This window comes from Bacillus rossius, chromosome 1, assembly GCF_032445375.1.
Source record: "Bacillus rossius redtenbacheri isolate Brsri chromosome 1, Brsri_v3, whole genome shotgun sequence".
NCBI classification, from domain to species: Eukaryota; Metazoa; Arthropoda; class Insecta; order Phasmatodea; family Bacillidae; genus Bacillus; species Bacillus rossius.
In genome coordinates this window covers 153,666,396-153,675,853 of record NC_086330.1, presented here as the reverse complement: position 1 = coordinate 153,675,853, position 9,458 = coordinate 153,666,396, and positions in this window count along the sequence as shown.

The window sequence follows — 9,458 nt, the reverse complement described above, 5'->3', positions numbered from 1 at the left end:
TACACCGGAGTTTGAAACACGAGTTGCAAACTTTTATTGCAAACAGCAGTTGCAAACAGTAGTTTCAAATAAATGTTTGCAATTTTTATTTCATGGTTTTATTTCCATGTTTCATGAAAATGTTTGAAACACTTTCGACCTTGATTATGACTCGCCTTCTGGTTCCTGGGATCAGTCCTTCACAGGATGTCAAGTGTCGAGGATGTCATTTTAGCCGCGGCGGCGTGTGTCGTGTTGTCAAAGCAACGTAGGCCGAGACGATACTGGGTGAGGCCGTCTCTGCATTCCAGAGCTACATACAGTGGAAACGACCTGTTGGACGATTTAATAGAGATGATGTTGACCCTCTATCAGGTGAACTGAGAACGGACGGAAGTTTTAAAAACTTTGTTAGAATGACCAGTGAGGATTTTGAATATCTAACTTTAATTATTGGTCACAAAATTTTGAAAATGGATACGAATTACCGAAAGGCTATTTCTGTAACGGAAAAACTAGCCGTAACCTTGCGCTTTTTAGCTACCGGAGATTCATACACATGCTTGAGTTACCTGTTCAAGATATAAAAATCAACCATATCTTTGTTTGTACCTGAGGTGTGCGAGGCTTTGATAGATCTTCTGAAGGATAACATAAAGGTAAGACGTTATAAGTAGATTACACATAGCCTATATTGTTATTTTGACAGCCATTTTTAAATAATATAATATAAAATATTGTAGACTCAGAACCTGTTTAAGAATCCCCCACTCTCACCCCTAAAAGGTCCTAGGGTATTTTATGGCAAATATATTTTTATAATTTTAAGCAATAAAATCTACTACTGGTATTTCTTTATTTGTACCAGAAGTGTGTGCTGCTCTGATAGATTTGTTGGGAGACAACGTAAAGGTAATTAGGGATATTGAGTTTTTAAATAATAACTCATATTACTAATCATTAAAAATATCTTTATTATCGTTAACATTTATTTAATACATTACAGGTTACATAACCACAAGTCCAATATTAGGGTCTATCAAAAATTTAGAAATGAATGTAGGCCTATTTGTCTACACTTAAAGTTAAAGTTTAAATAAAAATGGTATAACATAGGTCAATAAACAAAAACTGAAAAAGGGCCAAAAACAACAAACAAAATTACTGTAATTCTGTATAGGCTTTTCATCACCATTGTCCAGATTGCTGACGACTGCGAGCGCGTCGGCTATTGGTGTAAACTGATGGTCCAGACCAGCGCTTGAAGGCCTAGAAGATCCATTTGATGGTGGGTTAAAATAAATGTCGAATTGAGACATTCCCATTTCAAACAAAACTTGATTTATTCTATGTTTTGCTATCATTTGGGATCGAATATCAGTGATTTGATGCAGCTGACAAGCAACATTTTCAGTGAATACATCGCAGTCATCTTTTTGTTTCATCTGTGATTGAAGTTTTTTCATAACTTCATATGCTTCGTGGGCCTCAGGGTTCCTTTTACGTTTGCAGTGCTTACGGTTATTACTAGTGGAGGGGCTGATTTCAGACGAAATTGTCTCACACGAGGAAATATTTCCATCACTTTTTTTGGGGAATATCATTGGTTTCAAAAGGAGCTGGTTCGTCTACTTCTGTTCCATCCTGGAAAAAAAGAGGGTATCTAAATAGTATGATAAAAAATTTATTTGTATATGCATTACAAATTATTGCATTATGTCCAAATAGCACAAAAACATGCATTAAAACGCTTTAATCCGGCTAAAAAGTTAGTGAAAAATGTGGCACAGCATTACGCTATTCAAGCTTATTTGGTTAAACTAGAAATTAAAATTAAAATTTTGATTTTATTTTTAAAGCAGGAGGATATTACTTTGAGAGGGGTGGCATGTGTGCATTTGCACAATTTTCTACGACGAGAAAATGTAGCAAATATAGGCTATAAATATAAATAATATACTAGGCTATATAAATAGGCTATACTATACTGGCTGTACTAGATAATTAATTTCTTCCATCTGATTGCAGCTTCCCTCTACAAAAGATGAGTGGCTACATCACGCTAAAGAGTATAACCGACAATGGAACTTCCTTCACTGTATTGGCAGCATGGATGGGAAACATGTAATGCTACAAGCACCATTCAACACTGGCAGTGACTACTTCAACTATAAAGGATTCTTTAGCATTGTCTTGCTTGCAGTTGTAGATGCAAACTATTATTTCACTCATGTTTCGGTTGGATGCCAAGGATGCATTTCTGATGGTGGTGTATTTGCTCACAGCAAAATCAAGAAACTTTGGGATGAATCTGATTTGAACCGTCCAAACCCCAAAATGTTGCCAGGGAGGACCTTTCCAGTACCTTACGTCCTGCTTGCAGACGATGCATTCCCTCTGGAACCAAACATCATGAAACCATTTCCAGGCCTCCACGATAAAGAAAGTCTTGAACGAACCTTTAACTATCGCCAATGCCGTGCGCGTAGAGTCGTCGAAAATGTGTTTGGAATTGTATCGGTAGTGTTTAGAGTAGTCAGAAAACCACTTCTTCTTGAACCAGAAAATGCTGAAAGAATTGTATTAACATGCGCGCATCTGCACAACTTTTTAAGGAGGAGCGAGTCGTCAAGTGCATCGTACAATCCCTCAGGGATGTACGATAGTGAAGATGCAAGTGGAACTCTTGTACCTGGCCAGTGGAGGGTGGATGGAATGCCCCAGGGGACACTTCTCCGTCTAAAGCGGATTCCTAGGAAACCCTCAGAGCTAGAAAAGGAGATCCGAAAAGAGTTTGCAGAATATTTTAAGAGTCCTCAAGGATCAGTCTCCTGGCAGGATAAGCATTAGGTTAAGGCTATGTGAAATCGTAGTGTAATCCTGATTTAACATTAGCACAAACTTACATTAGTGTTTTTTTTAGTTGTAAAAATGTTTATTGTAAATTGTAAATTTTTTCAGTAAAAATATACGTAATTATTAAAAAAGCTTACCTGTGGGCCTACTGCTTCTTGCTCCCCCGCTCTCTCTCGAGCTTGCCTGGGGGTCGTTTTGTCCTTCAGGAACATCATTGGTTGAAAAAACTTCCACTTGGTTTTCCCATCGTCGGCCCCCGATCCAGACTTATTCCTCTTTTTAGCTTCTCTATTGAATTGAATAATGAGGTTCCTCATTTTATTTTGTACCTGTGTCGTGCTTAAATTCATTTCACGTGAAATGTCATTCCATGCTTGGTTTACATGTTTTTATTTTTGTAATCGGGAATAGTTTGGTTCCACAGGACTTGCTGCTCTCTGTACAAGCTAATTAACTTTAGAATGTTGTCTTCTCCCCACTCCATCTCACTCAGTAAATTTTCAATTGTCACTCACCACTGATCACTCACAAAACGCACGAGATAACTCACAAGCAGCTCGAGGTAACTAGTAGCAGTCCAGACAGGAAATGACACTTGAGTCGAGACAGGGTGGTGCGAGTGATCACGTGAGTGAGAGTGGAGGTGGCAGCGAAGGGGATGGCGGGGAAATGTTTCGTGTTTCAACGGCACATAGTGACTGAAACCAGTGTTGCAAACAAAAGTTTGCAACTCCCTTTGATCTTTACCGACTTCAGGTGGAAACAAAAATTTCTGTTGCAAACACTGAAAAACTGTTTGCAACAGCGAAATGTTTCATCTAAAAATGCGCGTTTTTAGAGATGTTTGCAATTTCTGTTTGCAACTTGTGTTTCCAACTCCGGTGTAAACGCGCCTTTAGTGAGCAAACATGTGTTGCTGAAATTACACTGGTGAGACTGTGTGACGCCTATGATGCGATACACCAGAAAAATATCCGGATGCATTCCTGCCCCTTCCACCTCTATGTTTTAACTTTTGCCAGCCATACTTAGACAGTTCAGGCAATTAATAAGGTTGCTTCAGAGCACAAAAAAAAAATGTTTGCCCCTTTTACCTACACGCAGCACACGCAGCACACACAGCACACTGCCTGCTGCCCGTCTCCTTCTGCATTCACCTTATCATTCCACAACAAAGCAATGTCACTGCCCTCAATCTACTTGACCGCTCTGGAGTGGTGTATAGTTACGGTTACGGGCCACATCTAATAAACATTGTATTGAAAATTGATTTTCTTTTCTTTTAGAAATAAGGGTCAAATATGTGAGAAAGTAGATTTACTATTAAGAACTTATATTAAATTTTTGAAGTACATAAATACCTTAATAAAAATAATTTCCTTCAATACAGTAGTTTCTTATAAAATGCAGTAAAATTCTGTAAAGAAGTTTTTCAAGGGATTGAATGCTAAAAACTTATAAACAGGGGGGGTAGGGGAAACTCCGTAAGGGGGAAATAGTTTCTTAATCAGTTGCTTCATAAAAACTAATTGCAATCAATTTACAAATTGAATTAACTCAAAAATTACACTTACCTATTTTCATTGTCTGCATGATGAAAAACCTATACAATTATATCAGCCAACTGAATTATTTAAACAGAATTTAAGTTAATAAGCAAAAATAAAAATAACTAACACAACAAAATGATCCTTGCACAAAATAAGCATGATTCCGTTCAAAGTAGACGGCAGCATCCGGGATTTTTTTTTGCCATAGTCACTCGAAATGATGATAACTTCTGTTTAATAGGTCCTCCACTACTTTAAAAGCCATTATACACTGTTTTTCACAAAACTAAATGTTTATTATGCTTGATAACCTTAAAATCATCCCCAACAAGATGAAAATACAATTAAAGCAAAAACAGTTTATTTGCATACGTGCTACACAGTGGTGACTGAAAAGATAATTGAAAACATGTCTGATAGAGAATTTACACCTTAAACAACTTTTTATTTCTGTTAATTAAATATGTTAGTAAACAGTAATTTTCTAGGAAAATAATTTTTTTATGTTAAAAAAACTGGTTTAATATAGTTACGATTTACCGTGGATTCGTAAAGGATAGCCCAATTAAAGATTTTATTACACTACACAGTTTTATTTATTGCCACTACTTATGTCACAAAAATCGTCTAAAATGGGGAAATAATTAATTACACTTAAAGAAAGGTCTATTCCCCAGTCACTCGTTCCACACACCTCGCTGGGCCGCACCTCTGGCGCAACTCTCGCCGCAGCACCCCTCGTGGGTCTCCGCCGCGGGACTCCGTCGCCACACTCAGCCGCCGCCGTCACACCCTTCGCCGAGATCCCACTCGACGCCTCGCTCGGAACTACGCTCGGGACTCCGCCGCGCCCGCAACTACGCTCGGGACTCCGCCGCGCCCGCAACTCTTTCGCCCGAAAACTCCGCCGCAGGAAAACTCCCGACTCCACTGAACTCACTCACTCCCTGCCCTGGAAGCTTCGTCCAAGGACTTGACCACTCTGCCGCACCTGCGGCACTATCGCCCGGAAACTCCGGAGCGGGAGAACTCCCGACTGAACACTCCGAACTGACTCCACTGCCCTGACGTCCTCGGGCATATATATAGGCCCCGGCGCAATTCCAGAACTCTCGAGAGCGGCCGGGGCCAGTCGCGTTATTACGGCACCGACACAACGGTAGAAATCTCTCGAAACACGTGTCGGCGGCTGAGATCCATTCAACAGCTTCTTCAGTGTTCCAAGTATAATCTCTTTGTTAGTATCTGAGTGGCTATTCGCTTGGTGGTAAGGTTCTATCACGGCCTGTCTCGCTCTGATACTCATGTTTCTTGGGGCAATGCAGGCACCTTCAATTTCCAGGGCGTGAACAAGAGCATGGCGAATGTTTTTGTGGCGGGCCAACCAAAGAGTTTGCTGAACCATCACATCTCTAAGCACTGGTGGCTAGCAGCTGACGGAACTCTGTTGGTGCTTCTGGGTAGGCGAGATGCACAAGTCGCTCGATGTCAGCTTTGAACTCTAGGAGGATTTCCGAAGATCTCTGTTGACGTGTCTTCAGGGCTGTTCTGTACACCTCACCAATGTGTCGGTCACCATACCTCAGCTCAAGGGCCTCTACTAATACCCCATATTCTTTCTGGTCTGTAACTGGTATGGTCTGCAGCAGCTGTAGTGGAGATCCTCGCAGGGCCAAGACAAGTGCAGTAGCCTTTTCTTCATCGTCTCACCAATTTACTTCAGCAGCTACCTCAAACTGTCGCCTGTAGACAGCCCATGATGATTGGCCTTCAAAGGTGGGTGGCTTGAATTTTGTGTGACCAGTTGCGCCTTCCAACTTCACGTCTCCAGAATAACTGCTCTTTTTCGTAGTCGATGCAGCTTCCTTGATCATCCGACAGCACTCTTCAGTTACAGCTGCTACTTGCTGCTTGGTGGTCATCTTGAGCTGAGCTAGCTGTTGTGCCACTAGTTTTTCTTGTTCTGCCACATGTTGCTCTAAACACTGTACTTTGCCTTCCAACTGGTTGCTGGTTTCATCGATCTTCTTTTTAATTTCTTCTTGGTTTTTCTTGATGTCCTCTATCTCTTCCTTCATAGCATTCTTCATTTCCTCTTGGTAGTTATGAATTTTGTTCTTCATTTCTTCCTGACCATTCATCATTTCTTCCTGGCTACTCTTCATCTCGTCCAGCCTATTTTCCATTTTCTCCTGGCTACTCTTCATTTCTTCCTGGCCACTCTTTATCTCGTCCAGCCTATTTTCCATTTTCTCCTGGCTACTCTTCATTTCTTCCTGGCTACTCTTCAGTTCATTCTTTATTTATACCTGGCTGTTATCAATTTTATTATTCATTTCGGCCAAGAATGCCAGGACATTCTTAAGCTCGTCGGCAGCCATCTTTCTTGTCCACATACACTACAAGTCCAACACTAATGTCTTATGACGACACTGTAATTTCTTCTACAATCTAACCAAAACCCCTACTAAACACTAACACTAATTTCCCAACTACTACACTTAAAACTAACTACAGTTCCTAACACTTGTTGCAATCTCAAAAATCTAATTAAATTTTAATTCACTATAAACTAATCTTAAATTCTTTAAATTAGGGCTATCCCACTTCTGACACCAAAAATGTTACGATTTACCGCGGGTTCGTAAAGGATAGCATAATTAAAGATTTTATTACACTACAAAGTATTATTTATTGCCACTACTTGTGTCACAAAAATCTTATAAAATGCTAGTAATCAATTACACTGAAAAAAAAAAAATGTATATTCCCCAGTCACTCGTTCCACACACCTCGCTGGCCCGCACCTCTGGCACAACTCTCGCCGCAGCACCCCTCGTGGACCTCCGTCGCGGGACTCCGTTGCCGCACTCCGCCGCCGCCGACGCACTTCCCCTTCGCCGAGGATCTGCTCGACGCCTCGCTCGCAACATCGCTCGGGACTCCTTCGCGCCCGTGACTCTATCGCCTGGAAACACCGCCTCGGGAAAACTCCCGACTCCACTGAACTCACTCACTCCCTGCCCTGGAAGCTTCATCCAAGGACTTCGCCACTCTGCCGCACCTGCGGCACTATCGCCCGGAAACTCCGAAGCGAGAGAACTTCAGACTGAACACTCCGAACTGACTCCACTGCCCTGACGTCCTCTGGCATATATATAGGCCCCGGCGCAATTCCAGAACTCACGAGAGCGGCAGGGGCCAGTCGCGTTATTCCGCACCGACACGACGGTAGAAATCTCTCAAAACACGTGTCTGTGGCTCGCGTAACTCCCAGCTATCCGGAGTCAGTTACGTGTCAAAGGCAGGGTGCCGCGCGGGGAGTGGTGGGAAGGAGGGGGGAAAGCGACAATCCTTGTTATCTTCCAGGCGCGCGCGGCACATATATTGCGACAGTCACCAGCCAGCTCTGCACCTGCAGGTGTCCCGGCCAATGTCACGTTCGTAACAATATGGTAAACAAAGTTTTTGGGAACATACATCTTATGAATAAAATGGTGAAACTGAAACATTTCACTATTTAATGGGAAATTGTATTGTGTGAGAATGACAAAACGAGTTTTACGTAAATAAAAACAATTTTTTTGCATCTTGAGATGTGAATAGTGGGGGAAAAAGTAATTACTGCTATGTAATTTGAGGAAAGTATTGCAATACAGTAATGGCATTGTAACAACCCAGTAATAATAATTTGTTATAAATTTTGTCATATTTCAAGTTAGGTTATCAAATGGTGTAAAGTTTTTCCCTTTAGAAGTACCTAATTTTGAACTGACCATGTCATGTATTGTAAACGTAATTCCCTGGTTTAATGCTTTTGTTTTTATAATGCATAAGTTTATTTTTCAAGTTTTTTTTTTGCTGGCTTCTTTGTGTGGGAAGGCGTGCTAATGTAATTCTCCTTCGTTATTTCCACGACCGAGGCTTTGTTTCACACCCTAGGCATGAGAGTCACTGTCACGGGAGTGTGAGAGAGAGACAAAATTGCTGGGTCGTGGGAACAGATTTCAGAATTTTGTGGAAGTTTTTGTTGCCATGCGCTGTGATTAGCTGAGAATTAAATCAGCGAGCCCAGAACACTGCCTGCAAAAAAGGGAAGGAAGGCTGTAGTCGGTGGTCGTCTCTCGGGGCGTGCGCATCTCTCTCGCGGGCTGTTGGCTGGGAGTTCCCTGCGCCCTATTGGGTAACCGAAGGCTGGCAGTGCGTGTGGGTTTTGTGTGCGTGCTGGGGCGGCCTAGCAGCGCCAACTGCTACCGACCGCGTCCCGCGGGTGGCGGATACGGGAGCCCAGCTCGAGAGTTGCAATCTCGCTGGGGTGGCTGTGAATAACCAATAGCAGTCCCCGGACCAATGGCCGGCCTGTGGAGTCGTTATTACGGCTATCGGGGTGAAAGGTAGCCTGAATGTAGCTCGGCGAGTGGCAGGAAGCAGCTTCGTCGGCGAAGGCACCGCAGGGGAGCTCGATGTGCTAAAAAAATGCGAAGTGTAGACGAACTGCGGGCTGGAACTTGCGGAGCTGTGAACTGCTGCGCGCGCAACGGAATTGAAATGCATCGGAACTCTGAAGGAAGACATCAGGAACCTTCAGCTGGGGCTGCTGTAGCTGTGGCAGCAGTAGCAGCAGTAGCCTCGAGCGGCGCGACCTTAAACCGTCTCGGGGATTTTGGGTGGCGAGGTTGGTTCCCTCCCCCCACCCTGGCTTGAAAAGTACTGCTGTTGACCTGAAGAAGGAAGATGAAGATGGCGCAACGTCAGGCTGCCTTTCGCTCCGTGCGCCCGCAGTTTGAGCCGGTTTACTGGCTCGTCTGCCCACTTCTGTCTTAACTGTGGCTGCCGGGGCAGCTGTGGCTGGGTCGACGAGTGAAGTCGCCCGCCCCTGGGGGCGCATGCGCCCCTGGCTAATAATAACCCAGGAGTTCCCAACCTTTAAATGCGGGCCGCAAGGCCCAAGCACCCAACTCCAGCATGGTTGATTTTTCAGCCCCTCCAACTCTTCTTACCTGGACCCTTCTTCCCTCTTGTCCAGTAGTTACCTGCTTGCTTAATGCATGATAATTGATCCCCGCATGACCC